The 16,979-nt window shown below is 34.4% G+C and overlaps 1 protein-coding gene across 3 annotated transcripts in view; it reads left to right on the top strand.

The window, feature by feature from the left end:
• dsh (Segment polarity protein dishevelled) overlaps positions 1-16,979 on the top strand; it is a 423,724-nt gene that overhangs the window by 85,574 nt on the left and 321,171 nt on the right. The gene's annotated exons all lie outside the window — the stretch shown is intronic.

The raw sequence follows: 16,979 nt of genomic DNA, 5'->3' as shown, positions 1-16,979 counted from the left end.
AAATTTGGCGACACATATTATAATAGAAAAATGGAAAACGGGGAGCTCGCGCCAAGAATTATTTATTCCAAAACTTTAAATTCTGTTTTTTGCAAACTTTTCGCACCTACTGAATCAAGTAGTCTTGTAGGTTATAGCGATTGGAGAAATGTAAGTACAACTTTGCATAGACATGAGACTAGTTTAACTCACATGAAAAATTTCCTAAAATGGAAGAAACTTGATAAAAATTAAAAAAAAAAAAAAACTACTATTGATTTCCAGACTCAAAGCATGTATGAAATGGAAAAGAAACATTGGACGAGTGTTTTAGAACGCTTGATTGAAATTATAAAATTCCTTGGTAGCCAAAATTTAGTTGTTTGCAGATCATCTGATAATTTATATGAAAGGAATAAAGGCAATTTTTTAAAATTAGTTGAACTGTTTGCGAAGTTTGATCCCGTTATGGAAAATCATGTTGAAAGGGCCCTACAACGAAACAATAGAGTACACTGTATGAGTAATGCAATCAGGGATACATATCGAATTGATAATTCGATATGTATCCAAATTGATAATCAGGGATACATTTCGAATTGATAATTCTAAAATCTAATATTTAGATTTTTGAATTATCTATTCGAAAATCTAAATATTATTCCATAATTTTAGACTACACACCTGATGCAAGTAAAACAGAACAAATTACCATTATTATTCGCTTTGTTTCCTGTGTCAATGGAATTGTCAAGATCTGGGAAAACGTTTTAGGTTTTGCAGATATATCAGATTCCACAGGACGTGGTTTATGTGCAACAATAATGGAACAACTGGAAAAGTGGAACATTCCCATTGAAGACATGTGAGGTCAAGGGTATGACAATGGGTCAAATATGAAAGGGAGAAAATATGGGCTCCAAAATTTGCTTTTGAACAAAAATCCTCGAGCTTTTTACGTGCCATGTGCTGCTCATACTCTAAATTTAATCATTAACGATACAGCCAAAGTGAATGCAGATACAATTAGTTTCTTTGCAATTATTCAATAAACATACAATTTCTTTTCATTCTCTTACAAACGTTGGGCAATCCTTTTAAAGTTCATAAAAAATTAACCTTGAAACAGCCATCAGAAACGCGATGGTAAAGTAGAATTAATGCAATCCGCCCTCTACGATATCAGTTAGGAGAAATTTACGATGCACTTTTTGAAATTTTAAATAATGAAGATTTTAATAAAGAAACTCAGCATGAAGCACAAACGTTATGTGCTGAAATAAAGGACTACAAATTTATTTGCTATCTTATAACTTGGCATGATTTACTTGACAGAATAAACCATGTGAGTAAAATGCTTCAAGACAAAAATATGAACATTACACTTGCTTTAGAATCTATCGAAAACTTAAAAATATTCCTACAAGAGTATCGATCAGATACAACTTTTAAAGAAGTTCTAAAAAAGAACTGAGTGAAGAGGTGGATGGAGAACAAGAATTTAAAACTGATACGGAAGTTCGACGATGAAAGAAGACATGACATTTTGACAATGAGCATCATGTCGGCAGAAGATAAATTTAGAGTGAATGTGTTTTATACACTTCTAGATGTTGCAATGTGTTCGTTAATAATAGAGCATTTTGAACAACTAAAAACATATTATGATAATTTCAATTTCTTGTATAGATTACTACAAATTAATAATGAAGATTTACGAAAAAATTGTGACAATTTAGAGATTCTCTTGAAGGATGGCGACAATAAAGACATAAATGCAGTAGAACTATATGACGAGTTATGTGCTTTCTGGGATATTTTTCAGAATGTTAATTTAAATATTCAAAACCCTTTCGATATTCTTAATTTTATTGTGTCCAATAATTTATCTTTCCCAAACTTTTCAATTGCTTTAAGAATACTATTAACCTTACTTGTTAGTGTAGCGAGCGGTGAACGTTCCGTTTCCAAGCTGAACTTGATTAAAACCTACTTAAGAACAAGTATATCACAGAAAAAAGCTTGTTAGTTTGGCGTTAATAGCTACTGAAAATGATATATGTGCGGAATTAGACGTCAAGACCATTGTATTCTAATTTTTTGAATATGAAATCAAAAACCCTAAAATTTTAATTAAAAAAATTTCAAGTATATTTATGTAATTTAATTTATTTTCTGTTATTCTGTAAAGATGTTATTTTTTGAATACTTATATTAAATGTTCTAATTATTTCTGAATTCTTATTTTCTCATCTATCTTGCGTTTCTTTTATTTACCTAAAAGATAGTTCCACTTAAAAAAATTATTAAAAAAATTTTACAAGTTACTAAAAATTTAGTAACTTGTAAAATGCAAGAATTTTTTAAACTTTAGTTCAAATAAATTTTAACTTTAATTAAAATTCATTTGAATTTTGTTAGCAATTCGGGTCGGTGAGAAGCTATAATCCCTGTATCATTATATTCAACGATTAAAGTGAAGTGGCTTTATCAAAATTTGCTTTAACTTTTGAGAATTTTTTGAATATTCGGGTTTTTGACGATTATCCTGCCTAGTAAACACCCCCGGTTCGTTACATTTAGCGAACCAATGTGCGACTGTTCTGTCAAAATTTATTTAAGAAATTTCATGTAAAAGAACCACACACGCCCGGATCGTTACAGGGGCGCTTAGATAGAAATTGCATGGGAGTGGCAAAGACCCTAGTGTCGGTTCTGTGTGGGATAGTCACGATTTTTAAAAATCCGTGTTAAATTATTTAATTCTGTGTTGAGATAATTACAGTTAGTTGAGAATTTGTAAGCATTTATAAATTGTGTTAGGATGACTGATTTTTTAACTGATATGGATGGTATGAACTGAAATGGAGGTAGTTTCCGATATGTGGGTTTATGGTATATTTTCGTAGCTATTTTGTTGTTAGTTCTGATTAATGTCAGGTTTAAGAAAATTGATGGATTTGTTCTGTTCAGTTTCCATGGTGAATTTTAGTTCTGTTGCTGTAATTGTTAAGGGATGTTTGTAAGGTGGTGATGTGTATAGGTTCTCCAATGCATAGAATGTCATCCACATATCTGTCATAAAAGGTGATGTGGGGGGGGAGGATGATGGAATAGGAGTGATTCTATGTGTGCCAGGAATAATTCCACTAGTTGTCCACTGATGTTTTGGTCCATAGGGAGACCAAAAATTTGAATATATATATATATGTTGTTGAACTTAAAGAAGTTAGCTGATATTATGAGTTATCAAGTTTATGATGTTATTTGGTGTTAATTTTGTACGTGCGTGCAGAGTGTGGTCGGTCCTCTGTGAGTAGTGCGTGTACGATGTCTAATGTTCTGGGGACGTCCATGTTAGTGTATAATGAAATTGCATCCAACGAGGAGAGGACGTCTTCCTGGGATAAAGTAACATTATTTATTTTCTGGAGTTCGCTCCCTTGAACAGAAACATACCCTGCAAATTGACAAGGCCATAATAATAGACAAACAAGACAATGAAACAATGCTTAGAATATCGGAAACAATAGCCATAAAATGTGACGAAAACTCGATCAAACGTCCACTGACCCTACCTAATTTCCCAGTGTTGGAAGCTCCACAACATAAAAATTAGGTCACGACTCCGACCAATAAGCGAAAACAAAAGTCCTTCTAAGGCAGATACACCAAGCTGACATGACATAGCCCTACGCTTTTCCTGAAATGTTCCGATGATGATACATGATCGAAACGGCCCTGTTTCCCATAAATCCCTTCCTTTTTCCCAAAGAAGCGCCCTGAAATATAATAATATATATGTATATATATTATTTAAAAAAAAAAAAAAAACAGGTTTTCTAATTTAATCTTCCTACCTTGCCTCAAACAACCCCCCACGTTTCCTACCCCCACCCATTATCAGCCTAACAGCAGAAGTATGGAGAACGAAGACATCCAAACAAGGTATGTGCAAACTTTCTTCCTCTATTAGTCTGCATATATTTACCTCTAAAATAATATAATAATGCCCTAAAAAATTCTTGAGTAAAAAGCAAATGTATTTAAAATAAGGGACACTCCTAAATGGAAACAGGCTAAAATAACCGTAAAAATAATAATTTTTAAGAGGAGTAACATGGGAATTTTCCCAGAAATAATACCTATATTTCTTGACTATTTATCTTAAAGTGAAAATCTGATCCTGACAACCCTTATTTGGGCCCAAACAGGAAGGGATATGCAGATTTTTCTTAGTCTCTTCTCAAGTATGCTTGTATAAATCTTTTGTTATAAATCCTTAAAATATTTATTATTATTATTGCACAGATACTCTGCAAACTCATTCCACTTATTCACTACTCTCCAAGAGAGAAAATATCTCGTACTTAAAAACCTTGCTAAACACACTCTTACTCAGTTTACAGAACTGATCCCTTGCTCTACCTCTTCTAGCCAATGCTGAAATATTTTGTCTGCATCAATCCTATAAAATCCATTCAGTAACTTAAATGTCTCCATCATATCCCCTCTTTTCTGCCTATCAACCGACTTGTGCAACCCACAACCTCTCATTCTATCCTTGTAGGGAGCCACAAACCACTCAACATCTTGGCCACTTACCTCTGGATCACCATGACTAGATCACCGCAACTTCCACTTCCTCGAGAAAACTAGATGACCACACTTGATCAGTTATTCACATGTAGTCATATCAATGCCTTACAAAGAGGAATGATAACTTCATCTTTGCTTGTTAGTGTGTTCTTCAATAAACAAGTAATCCTATGAACTACTACCTTTGCCACATTAGCAATATATCCTCTGAACTTTAACTCTCTATCCACAACACCCTGAAATCCATAGCTTCATCAATTTCCTGTAGTATAGCATATAATCCTTTCATTCCATAATGAATAATTGTACCTTTCCACATTAAATTGCATCCATTACCTTTTGTCCATGCTGTCAGCCTGTTTAAATCATCCTGCAAGCTCTCTAAATTGCTTTAACTTATGCTACCCAATTTTGCATCATCATGAAAACAACTGAATATTTCTATCCAAATAATTTCCTGTCATTTATGTACAAATTAAAAGTAGTGGTCCAAGCAACAGAGCCTTACAGCCCACTACTAATCACTGCTTTTCTTTGGATTCTGCTCCTTCATATATTACTCTTATCTGTCCATCAACCATTTCATATCTATCTATTTGTTCCACTTTCAATAACTGAGTTTCACACAAAATCTTGTCATATGAGGTGCTACCCAAAAGTTCTAGGAATTTGACCATTAAAAAAAAATTACTTACCCTAGTTCCTAGTTTCCACTGTCTCCTTGGGCATGTATACAGCAATCCCAGCAGTTTTTCCATGATTTCATTCATCCCTCTATCTTCTTAGTTGTGTTAAAAAGATTCCCTTTCAGTTGAAATTTTGTCTTTGGGAACAGAAAAAAGTTGCAGGGAGTGAAGTCAAACTGACTGCTGTCAGGTGGGGACTGACGCCTGGAACTGTTGACCAATAAGTGATATGTTATATTATCCACTCATTCTTTAATTCTGTCTTTGACAAACTTTTCCAGTACTCTTTCCACCACTCTCAAGATACTGATCGGTCTGTAGTTTGTTACCTGTCTTGGCATCTCCCTTTTATGTAGTGGAAATATTTTGCCCTCCCATTCCCTTGGGACTTTATCACAGAGACATTGCCAATTCCTTTCCAAACTCGGTCCACAAGCTGATGTGGCATCTAATCCCACAGTCATATTTGCATTGTGATTCCTCAATATCCTAAGTATGTCTGATTAATCATCTTCTATTCCTACATTTTGTCTGCTTCTGTCACATTACCATCATTCAGCTCATTTTCAAGTTATCCTTCATTGTCATTTTTCCTTTTACTTGCCAGATACCACAAGAAGCTCTTTGGGATTTCCTTATTATGCTAGTCACCTCTCTTGCCTGAGCTTTGTATTGCTGTGAGCTTTCTTTTTAGAGATCTTGCTTAATGATATACTACTCATCTGTCTAACTCCTATTTGATTTATCCTCTGACATTGGGTATACAGTGTGATATTGCTTCATTCAGATACCCCTTGACTATCTCCCATGCACTGCTTCAAGCTTTCTCTTATATTTCATGTTTTGCAACCTCCCAGTTGAGACTGCATGATCACTCTTTTCAGACAGCAATAATGTGGCTAACTTTGTTATGGACATATCTTCTTATCCTATGACCAGATCTCAACAATCTCAAACTCAGTGTCTTTTCCATCACATGCTGTTTTCAGTAGTTATTTCTTAGTAGGTGAATAAAGTCCTTTTCCTTCCTACCACGTGATCTTTCCTCCTCCTTTCAATCTATCTCTCCAAATAAGTATTATGGGGGACTTCAGTTACGAAGTCCCCCTCCATAATAATTATTTGCCTGTACTAATTCTGCTAATTTGTTGATGCGTGTCTTCCACATCATCCTTACATATCTCCCACCCCCAGCCTATATATAGCAGCAACCAATTATATATATTGAAAGTTTATTTTTCACTTAGTTAGACTATAATAAATTTAGTTTAATCCTTTATCCAAGTGTGAGTAAACAAAGTATGCACCTGAAAATATCTTCAGGACTGGGGTAAGGTAGTACATTACGAGTTGCCTGATGTTATACTACCTTACCCCAGTCCTGAAGATATTTTCAGTTGCAAACTTTGTTTGCCCACACTTAGATAAAGGGTTAAACTAAATTTATTACAATTATATATATATTGTGTTGTTGGTCTCTGTTTCATACCCAATTGCTTCAAATGAACTGCCAGTATGCTCCTCCCATCCTGTTTTCTCTAACCTCCCTGAAAATTCTATACTCCTCACATTCTATGCCTGTCTTACTCAGACAAGTTTCACTAATGCCTGTAATTCTAGCATTAATATACATAAATTATAGCATCTCCTTAGGCTCCAACCACCTTTACATTGGTTTCAGAGACTGATTCTGCATTTTTTGATCATTTTCACACTCATTACCTCATGGGTGTATTTGCACATGCTCACCTGCATTTACTCTAATATGTTTAGTTTTCCTGGCTTTGCACGTTCACACTTTTTGGTGAACAAAGTTTGAGAAAGCCATTTCTAGACACCCCAAATTCATTTAAGTGCAGGTCATCAGTATAGTCATTTATATATAGACTGCACTTAAATGATTATTTAAGTGCAAACCATAGGTCTACAGTCTCTGCACAATGTGTGCCCCCCCCCCCCCCCACACACACACTGGCTTCTATCAATGCATGGCAGTAATCTTTACTCTCTTGCTCTTCTTATTTTCTTCTTCCCATAAGTTTTATATATCTTCTGTCATATGATACTTTTAACCTTCCAAGTTATTAGTGCTAGCCAGAACAATTATTTCTTTTATTTTTAGCTTTTTTTTTTATTACCTTCTTTTTGCATCCTGACAGCTTCACTAATATTCATTTTTTTCTACCAGGGAAATAAAATCTAGTCACATTCTCATAAAGTAATCCTTTTATCACAAATTTTTGCCTTATCCTCCTCCTCATGCTTAGGCTTATATTCTTGTTTTTTTTTCTCTTCTCAGCTCTACCAATTGCCTGACGTTTCTATAAAGCCTTTCAATCTTACACTTTTTCCTAGGAAGACTCGCACATTCATTCTGTTTCTTTCATGAAGTTTTCTTTGTTCTCCTGAACCTTCCACTACTGCATTTTGACAATATTGCCAACACTTACATTTTCTGGACTTTTATCAGTGTTCTCTACTCCACTATGTTCTGTCTCGATATAACTAGCACTCACCCTCATATTCACTCCAGTCTTTCTTTCTTTCCGCAAATCTCACGCATTCAGCTTTCCAGCAAAGATGTCTTGGCCAGCATTTTTTCCACTATGCATTTTGCACCATACTGATAATCTGTTTTTAATGCAAAATACACAAGGTTTTCCTAAAATCTAAACTCAATCACACACTTATTAAAAAAACAAACAGAAAACTACAACACATTAAATTAATATTATTAATTAAAATTTGAAAAAAATTACTCATCTTTACCACTGCTCATAACACACGCACTCATAAAGAAACCAAAGAGTAATCCTGAATCCTGAATTTGTCTGTGGAAAAATGTAACTCTAGATGAGTTGTTAAGAGTTATTGTTTTGCACATGGGCAATGTAAAAATAAACAAGCTATAAGATTACTGAAAAAAAAAAATCCTTTGTTTCATAATAAAGATGTTGCATTGAGTATCAGTTGAAATTGGTTTTCTCTGATGTTGCAGTCACTTTATTTTTCAAGAAATCCTGATCCAGGTAAGCCTAAACTATCAGACCAGTTATATAAAATCAGACCAGTTGTCAGTTATTTCAATAAAAGGATGTTGGAGGTATACTATCCAGCTTGAGAACTTTCCTTATATGAATCTGTGGTTCCCTGGCGAGGTCAATTAGCATTTCATCAGTGCACCAGAAATAAAAAAAAAAGCATAAATATGGAATCAATCCTTATATGCTGACAACTCCCAAAAGAACTAATCCAAAAAGTTGTACTTTATACTGTCGTATTGAATGACTGGAAGCAGAGGACACGTGCAAAAAGTGGTTTTACATTTATTAGAAGGAAAGCTAAATATTGGTCACCATATTTGCATGGACCACTGAACATCCTTTTGGGGATTATATATTTAGTTTAATCCTTTATCCAAGTGTAAGCAAACAAAGTTTGCACCTGAAGTATTTTCAGGACTGGGGCAACTCGTGGTAAAGGTGGTATAAGTTCTGATCACTTGCGTTAGTATCCCATAATGCAAAGCACATATCCTTATGGGTATGTATAATGCTATGCATTATGGAAAAGGTCACTACCCAGACCGGTTTTGACCTTTATTGAGGTCTCATCAGTGGGAGCCAGACCCAGAGGTGGTGATACCAAGGTGGAAGTAATGCAGAAGTCATATCACCATATACCAGTTGCCAAAAGGTGTCAACACATTATTATTAAAATTCTCTGGATTAGAGATAGTTGATGGAAGTTTTTTCACTTGGCTATGCTACCAATTATATATTTGGTTTAATCCTTTATCCAAGTGTAAGTAAAAAAAGTTTGTGCCTGAAGTATTTTTAGACCTCAATAAAGGTCGAAACTGGTCTGGGTAGTGACCCTTTCCATAATGCATGCATTATTCATACCCATAAGGATATGTGCTTTGCATTATGGGATACTAAGGCAAGTGATCAGAACTTATACCACCTTTACCACGAGTTGCCCCAGTCCTGAAAATACTTCAGGTGCAAATTTTGTTTGCTTACACTTGGATAAAGAATTAAACCAAATATATAATTGGTAGCATAGCCAAGTGAAAAAACTTCCATCAACTATCTCTAATGCAGAGAATTTTAATAGTAGGGTGTTGATGCCTTTTGGAAAGTGGTATATGGTGATATGACTTCTGCATTACTTCCACCTTGGTATCACCACCTCTGGGTCTGGCTCCCACTGATGAGACCTCAATAATGGTCGAAACCGGTCTGGGTAGTGATCCTTTCCATAATGCAAGCATTATATATACCCATAAGGATATGTCCTTTGCATTATGGGATATTAAGGCAAGTGATCAGAACTTATGCCACCTTTACCATGAGTTGCCCCAGTCCTGAAAATACTTCAGGTGCAAACTTTGTTTGCTTACACTTGGATAAATGATTAAACCAAATATATAATTGATAGCATAGCCAAGTGAAAAAATTTCCATCCTTTGGGGATACATATCAGGAAATTGATGATGATGATTATTTGGCTAAGATATTCTTGTAAAAAGAAACTCACTGTACTGGGACATCAAGAATGGATAGGAAAAAAATACTCCAGAAGTAAGAATGAAAAATGCAAGCGAAACAATTGCCAGATATGACGAGAAATAATGATAGGCAAGTGGAAGGATAAAGGAGATGTAAGTTACATCTCAATATAATTTGAAAATAGAATTGCAGAAGTAGAAAACAAAAAGAATTTTAAAAGTAAGTAAACCACTACCAATTGCAAGTAAATAATAAGTTTGGTGATTGTCCAAAAAGATCAATTGCTATCTTATTATCTGTCGTTTTCCTGTCAGAAAGGAAGAACGATCTGCTGATCCAAAAACTTTTTATCCATTCTTCCAAGAAAACATATTATCTAACTCATTGGTTAAAACAAAATATAATTCAAGACATATGGAATCTAGTTTGTTGGTCAGCGACTATGTTCATGCAGAGTGCAAGAAAAAATAAATTTATTAGTTTTTACCTATATAAATAAATTGCATGTATCGCTGGTTTTGCTACCTAAAAGAAAACGTTTTTCAGGATTAGACACATCAAAACAAATATAAATACAAAGATCGCAAAGTTGATTAAATGCTGAAAAACCATTGCAATTCAAATTCGTAATCTTCATCATCGAATACCTGATATGTACCCTCATGGGATGTACAAGATAATTATATCACTACATGAAAAATTTACATTAAGAGTTCACTTCTTATATTGATAACTTCTATTAACAATTTTCCTCAAAATTAATCTGTTATCTGTCAAGACTCCAACATTATCAGATCTTATATTTCTGTCTTCTAAGGCAATTTTTACTATATTAATCCACCTACATCTTGGTATTCCTCTGGGGTATTTTTCCTGCTGACCTGGCAAAGAACACTTGTTTTGCTAATCTTTCCTCTCCTATTCTGTTTAAGTGATTGTACCACATGAAATTAGCTCTACTAACATGTTCCTGAATGCTAACAAATGCAAGTGCTTTCCTAATATCCTATTTTAAATGTGATACTGCCATTGATGCCATCTGTTCACTCCATTAATCTTTCTCAGAACTCTCATATTAGAGGTATCCAGTCTTTGAACAAGTGTTTATTTCTAACATATCTCTTAGATCCATAAGTTAAAATTGGTTTGAACACTGTCTTGTATAGAGCTAATTTAGTGTTTTCACTAATTTCGTTCTTATTCCATATAAATTTATTCAGCTGACTTCCTTAGCCAGCAAAGGTTGGTCAGTTGGTAGAGCGTCTGCTACTAATGGCTCACGCAAAAAAAGTTAAGCAAGTTTGAGCGCGATTAGTAGTTGAAGGGGATTCGATGCTGTTGGCACACTCTCTCTCGATGAGTCTTTGGATTCCCTGGAGGTGTCACATAATAATAATAATAATATCTGCTTTACTAATTCTACTGTATTTCCATATTTAATTCACTATCTTCACTAAAAATTATGCCTAAAGTAGCTGAAATGTTTTACTTGATCTATTGGCTCACTATTCAGGATACAGTCACTGTTTTCAATGTTTATGCCTATTTTCATTGTCTTTGTTTTTTTTATTGCTGATTTTCATACAAATTTATTACAACAATTATTCTATTTAGCCAGGGAATGTTGTAGACTTGTACTTGATTTATTCAGAAGTATAACATCTGCATAAAGTGAGATTAACATTGTTAGTTTTGATATCAGATTTAATACGAGGGTGGTCTAAAAAGTTCTCGGCCTTGACTATAGATGGCAACACTATCGGCAAGATTTTTTTTTTTTTCTAAGTTGGTACATCTGTCATAAGTATCCATGTGAAATTGCAAGTCATTCTATCAAATAGTTTGTTTTATACAGTTGTCTGAAGCAAAAGTGTTGTCTGTATCGCTTGAAATGGATTAAGTTGAGTATTGTGCAGTTATAAAATTCTTTATAAAAGAAGGTCTAACACCAGATGAAATTCATTCTAAGTTAATAAAGGTTTATGGGCACTCTTCTTCTTCGCTTTCAACAATTAAGAAATGGGCTGCTGAGTTTAAACATGGCCGCACCACCCTTGAAGATGATCCACATGAAGGATATCCAAAAAGTGTAACAACACCAGAAATCATTGAACAAGTGCACAATATGATATTGGATGACTGGTGAGTCAAAGTGTGTGAAATTGCTGAGACTACAGGCATTTCAAAAAAATGTGTAGATTATATATTTTGTATGAAGAATCGCAAATGAAAAAACTTTGTGCAAGATTGGTGCCGTACTTGCTCACAGCAGATAAAAAATGCACTTGCATGAAAATCTCTGAACAGTGCTTGGAGCATTTTAACATGAATAAAACTGATTTTGTGCGTCAATTTATTACTATGGATGAGACTTGGATTTACCATGCACACCAGAATCCAAACAGCAGTCAAAACAGTGGATAGAAGCCGGTTCTTCAGTGCCAAAGAAGACAAAGTCGGTTTCATCAGCAGGAACAGTCATGGCATCACTGTTTTGGGATGCTAAAGGCATTTTGTTTATTAATTATCTTGAAAAGGGTAAAACAATAACTGGAGAATATTATTCCGATCTTTTAACCAGACTAGACGAAAAAATTCGTGAGAAAAGACCCGGTTTTCAGAACAAAAAAAAATCATCTTTCATCGGGACAGTGTACCTGCCCACAAAGGTGTTTTGGTAGTGGGAAAATTAAGGGATCTGCGCTATGAATTGTTGGAACATCCACCCTATTCCCCGATTTGGCTCCCTCTGACTTCTATCTCTTCCCAAAACTAAAACTCTTCCTTGCTGGTCGACGTTTTTCTTCGAATCAAGAGGTGATTGCAGCTGTAGAGGGGTATTTTGCAGATCTTACTGAGAACCACTACAGGGACAGGATAATAAGCAGTCAGAACAGTGGACTTCTGTGCACTGTTTGGATTCTGGTGTGTAATGGTGAATCCAAGCTCATCCATAGTAATAAATCGATGTACAAAATCAGTTTGATTCTTGTTAAAACGCTCCAAGCACCGTTCAGAGATTTTCATGCGAGTGTGTTTTTGATCTGCTATGAGCAAGCACGGCACCCATTAGCAATTCTTCATGCAAAATATATATATCCTACACGTTCTTTTGAATTGCCTATAGTCTCAGCAATTTCATGCACTTGGACTCGCCGGGCATCCAATGCCATATCGTGCACTTGATCAATGATTTCTGGTGTTGTTACACTTTTTGGATATCCTTCATGTGGATCATCTTCAAGATTGGTACGGAAATGTTTAAACTCAGAAGCTTATTTCTAAATTGTCGAAAACGAAGGAGAAGAGTGCCCATAAATTTTTATGAACACTTCGAATGAATTTCTTTTGGCATTAAACCTTCTTTTACAAAGAATTTTATAACCGCATGATACTCAATTTTATCCATTTCAAGGGATACAGACAACACTTTTGCTTCAGACAGCTGTATAAAACAAACTACTTGATAGAATGACTTGCAATTTCACATGGATACCTATGACGGATGTACCAACTTAGAAAAAAAAAAAAATCTTGCCAATAGTGTTGCCAGCTGTGGTTGAGGCCGAAAAGCTTTCAGACCACCCTCGTAAGTTAATTGACATTTTTTATATTAACAGGTCCAAGAGAAAGCAGAGGAATCGCCATTCCTCTGCTTTCTGTTAGGCCTGTTAATGCAAAAAAAGTCCAGTGTTTGTCTATGGAAGAACCTGTAGAAAAGGCAGCTTAAACAGTTCATCCTTGAAATAGAGGTTGAAATTATTATTATTAAGAGAGACTTCCAGGAAGTCAGAGACTCATCAAGGGAGGCCACATACTACACACGCCAGCTATCATACTTATTCTTGAATTCATTCACACTGCTTGCACTCGCAACATCCAATGACAATCCATTCCAATCACACATCACCCTCTGAGAGAAAAATCTAGCCCCCCCCCCCTTCTTAGCGGCCTTCATTCTCAGCTTCCACAGATGCCCTTTCGTCCTTTCCCCATCCTCCATAAATTGAAAAATTTCATGAATTGAAATCCTGTATGACCCTTGCAGAAGTTTGTAAGTCTCAATCATATCTCCTCTCTTTCTCCTGTTTGCTAGTGTCTGCAGTCTACAAATTCTTGATATCTCTTCATAATCAGTATTTCACAATCCTGATATCATTTTTAACACTCTCTTTTGTGCTCTCTCCAATATATCAGAATCACCACGGAGACCAGACCTACGCACAATAGTTCAAGTGAGGTCTTATCAAGGCCTTGTAAAGAGGCAAAATAACATCCTTATCTTTACATGTGAATGTTCATTTCAGCATTGCAATTATCTTTTGAGTTGTATTTGCAATCTTTGCCACATAGCCCCTGAACTTCAACTTCCTATCTATTAACACTCCAAGATCCGTAGCCTCATCAGTTTCTTCTAGCCTAATCCCGCCAATATAATACGACATTGGATATCTAATCATGCTGAAGTGAATGACGTTTCATTCTGCATTTTGGTAGCACTGATGGTATCTAGGTTGTCCTTCCTCTTTCTCTTGTCCGATTGAATGATGGTATGAAGAAAGATCAGTGTTTATAAGGCACTTGTTTCTTGATTTGTCAGATGAGTAGGATGAATAGTGTACTGTCATTAGCAAAGTTGTGGATAGGATTAGTTGTAACTGAGAGTAGGTCATTTATTATTATGTTTATGATAACCAGATTTCCAGGAAGTCAGGCACCCATGAAGTAATCACATATAACCCATGCAAGCTGTTATACTTTTTCTTCTGACCAAGTACATCATCTAAATGATATATTGATCTATATGCCATTTTGGTATCCTAGATACTCCTATTCACTAACAACAACATACCATTTCTTGAATTCATTCATTCACAATACGTTCACTTATTTAGTTTTCATTCACGCTACCTGCAAGATAGATAAGCCCACGATCATCCTTTCACCATAATTATTTTCATGATTATGCACATTCATATCATTAACACAGTTGTATAACTTTGTCACGCTTACATATAAATTCTTACCCATTCCTCCCATTGTGATATAGTTTCCCCTGACTTTATTAGGTCTTGTACCAGCAATTCTCTTAGGTCTGATACCAAACACACTTAAGTGCAGGCTGTTCCTCTTATATAAATCCTGATACTCATTCCAAATAAAAATATTTCCAATCATTTCATTTGTCATGCACATCAAATTGTATGCCATCATATCCCTTCTTCAGTACTATCATATCTTGGCAGCAGACTAACAGTTTTCACTCTTTCTTCTTCCAGCAGTCCTTTTATATCCTCTCTCTCTCTCTCGTACTGTATTTCTTGATAGTTAAATCATTTGTATCTACAAGAGTTACCATGTCTTTTTTTCTCTTCTGTTTTTAAGTGGCATTCATTATTTTTTTTAAATTTTCACTCAAAGTATAATACAGTCAACACTAGCATGTTTTATAAATGAATCACCACAGCATATTTGCTTTTCTGGTTGATTGAGTAGTTAGAATATCTGCTCTCCAACCAGTGTGAGTGAAAGATTAGTTGTCCACTGTGAAACCACTGCCCTGCTGATTGGAGACCTGGAGTAGCTTGAATAAGTTCCATGTTTGATGTTTAAAGCAGGGTAAAAAAAAAAAACAAATTCCATATTCTTCCCCTTACCATGCTACCAATGTAAGGTTTACAAAAAAAAACTTTTCTTGGTTTGGGAGTCACATAAAAAAAAAAACATCCTTTTTTATATTCTGTTTTACTTACCTGATTATCATTACTCAATATCTTACCTGTTTCAGTATGGTGTTTTCTCTTTTTGCTGCTTAACTTTCTTGTCCTTTGTACGCATCTTGACTTTTTTTTACTCCTACATCATCTGATGTCTAATTGTTTTTCTTTTGAGATTTTTAAAGTTAAATTCATTTTCAGTATCCTCATTTGTTTCATTATTGGCATGTTTCTATTCATTAGAGCAAACCTTTTTGTTCTCGACTTCACTATTCAGGTTAGTGAAGTTGAGAACGACCCCCCCCCCACACACACACCTTAGGATCAGGAAGTATTCAGTTTAATTATTAAATTATTATCTAGTTAGTGCAGTTTAACTTCTAATAGATACCTATTAGAAGTTAAAAGTTTAATAGATGAAGAAAATATTTCAGAAGAATGGATATAAGCGCACTTGATTCAGTTTTTAAGATGGACAGTAAAAAAAAAGGAGGCAATAATTATAAAGGTGTATGTGTAACTCGTCTTGCTAAGAGACTATATAATTAAGAACAAGTGGAAAAAAATACATAAAGTAGATGATTAAGAAGAGCATAATGCATTTCTTGCTTGTTGCTTATAAATGAATGTTCTCTTTACATTCAGATGAGTAATAGAGAAAATTACATTGTATGACAGTGCAAATATAATTGATGTTTGTAGGTTCTTAGTACCATTAAAGAAACTGTTTGATACCTTGCAACAGCAGCTAAATATAAGCAGTTATACTAGAAAGCTCTGATTTCTCACCTTATCAGCACTGCAAAAGTGTTAAAAAGTCAAAAATTGACTATCTCCTGTATTTATTGTTTACCTTTTTGTGAAACAAAAGATTTTATATATGTATATAATACATACATACCAGTGGCGTCGCATGATCATTTCAGTTGGGTGTTCTGTCATGTTTTCCAGGAAGGGGTGGGGAGCTTGGAGACGAATAATTGCATCAATAAATTTTTATAATTATTGATTTAATTAAATAATTACATCAGTAAACGTCTTTTAGCTTTTTTTATGTAATTATTTGTCGATGTAAACTATAAATACATTAGTTTCATTTTGCATTGATTTTAATGATCTTTAATTCTTGGGGAAAAAAAGGTATTCAGAATTAATAGTTTTTGGCACAATTTAATATATTAAAAATTGACTAGTATATTTTATTAAAAATCAACTAATTAATTAATCCTAAATTAAATTATTTCAGTTTAAAAGCAAAAAATAAAACTAACAAGTAAAATAATATTAACTTACATACACTTACCTTTTAAAAATGTATTTTTTTTTGTTTAAATTTGTTTCACTATAAATTTACAATTCACACTTCACTCTGTAACTTATTAGACGGGAAAAACTAACCGGTCACTGTTTTCACAAATCAGAAAAAGATGAACTAAAAACAGGAACATGTGTTTTATTACTGCAATAACACATGTTCTATGGCT

This window comes from Typopeltis vanoorti, chromosome 4, assembly GCF_054136105.1.
Source record: "Typopeltis vanoorti isolate ZY-2024b chromosome 4, IOZ_Tvanoo_1.0, whole genome shotgun sequence".
In the NCBI taxonomy this organism is placed as follows: domain Eukaryota; kingdom Metazoa; phylum Arthropoda; class Arachnida; order Uropygi; family Thelyphonidae; genus Typopeltis; species Typopeltis vanoorti.
The sequence above is the reverse complement of the archived record's forward strand: the minus strand, read 5'-3'. Positions and strand labels throughout refer to the sequence as shown.